Here is a 1,591-nt window from a genome sequence, read left to right as displayed (position 1 = left end):
AACAAATGTTCACACTATATTCCTGTCTATTCTTTGGCTGGAAGCAGTAGAAAAGATTTCAATTCTATATCTGAAATTAGGGGCCATAGCCTCTAGGGTTTCACCAGGCTCTATCAGATCAGTAAACCTGGACATTTTTTTTTAATGATTTTGAGTTTGGTTGCAGATTGTTCTCCCACTCTATCTAGGATCTCCTACACTGATCGCTTCCCAAGTGGTTGACAGTGGTAGCCAGGAACCATTTAGTTCTTCTGGTCTCATGGTCATATAGGCTGATGATCATGTGGTCTACTAGTCTCTTGGAATAATTGTTTGCATGCATCTGTGGTTTTATTCATTTTCCTTTCCTCTGGACAAAGAGAGACCCATTGTTGCATCTAGATGGCCCCTTGCAAAGACCCCAGTTGCTACTCACCAAAGTAGAATGTAGAATGTTTTTGTATAGTATGTTATGCAGATTGAGCTTGATGTTCCTTGCAACCATGATCCCGAGCCCACAGGTTCAACTACTCACTCCATCAGGGTGGCGGCTGTGGCTAAGTAGTTATCATAACTTTGTCCCTTATTAGCTTTATTATATATTTGGACATTCTTATAGCACATATAAATACATAAGTAGAAATATCATCTGCCAGCTTTCTATATGGTCATGGATATATTCCTTTTTGCCTAGACATACCTGATCATTCAGCCTGTCTACCCATCTATTTACCTATAGACTGTTTGTTATCAATGACAATGCAGTATTGTATATGTCAAAAGGTTTATCTTTGTTGTCCATACTTCTTGTTTACCTCTCTGTATCTTCGTCTTTCTCAGTGCCCACCATGTTGATCACTTGCTTTTGGTACATTGCCCTTCCCTTCACCCAAATCAATATTTGTCTCTACCTGTGATTATTGTTAATATATTCTAAGTAATTGAGAATATTTGTCTAGTATTTACACAATCACAGAGAAAAGAATATAAAAATATCTATGACTGAAAATTTGTGTATTTCATTCTTAAATTCTTTGTTTTTTTTTGTGTGTGTGTTTTTAAGCACTGTTATTAAGCATATATATATAGATATAGATATAGATATAGATATATATTCCTGATATATTGACCCTTGTATTGTATTTAGCTTTCTTTTTTTCTGGTATTCTTTTTTTTTTTAATTTTTATTTTGATTTGGGTAAAAATATACAGAGCTATTTCACTTTTCATACAGCAGCTCACATAAACTTCGTCTCATGACACTGAGCGCAATATACCACAATGCAATAACTCCCTTCCCACTTCCTCCCCATAGTTACTTCTTTCCTGTGTCCTTCTCTCTCATGCACTCCTGCCCCCTGAGCTGTCTTCCTGTGCATACACAGCCCTTCTATTCCCCCATGATTGATCTCTCTAAGGAATGTATCTACCTGTGGTGTAGTAAATTACTTGGTGTGGCTTTTCCACCCATAAGTCTTTGTAAACTCCAAGGTGGGATTTTCTATGAGCAACTGAGGAGCTCCTGATTTCTGAAGCTATTCACCTGGGTTACTTCTGTTGGGAGTGGCAAAAACAATGTTCTGGGAGGTGCCCACTCTCTCTCAGGTGCTTA

The sequence above is a fragment of the Orycteropus afer genome, unplaced genomic scaffold, assembly GCF_000298275.1.
Source record: "Orycteropus afer afer isolate SDZICR_OR568_19922 unplaced genomic scaffold, OryAfe1.0 scaffold00682, whole genome shotgun sequence".
NCBI lineage: Eukaryota > Metazoa > Chordata > Mammalia > Tubulidentata > Orycteropodidae > Orycteropus > Orycteropus afer.
This window is presented reverse-complemented; position numbering follows the sequence as displayed.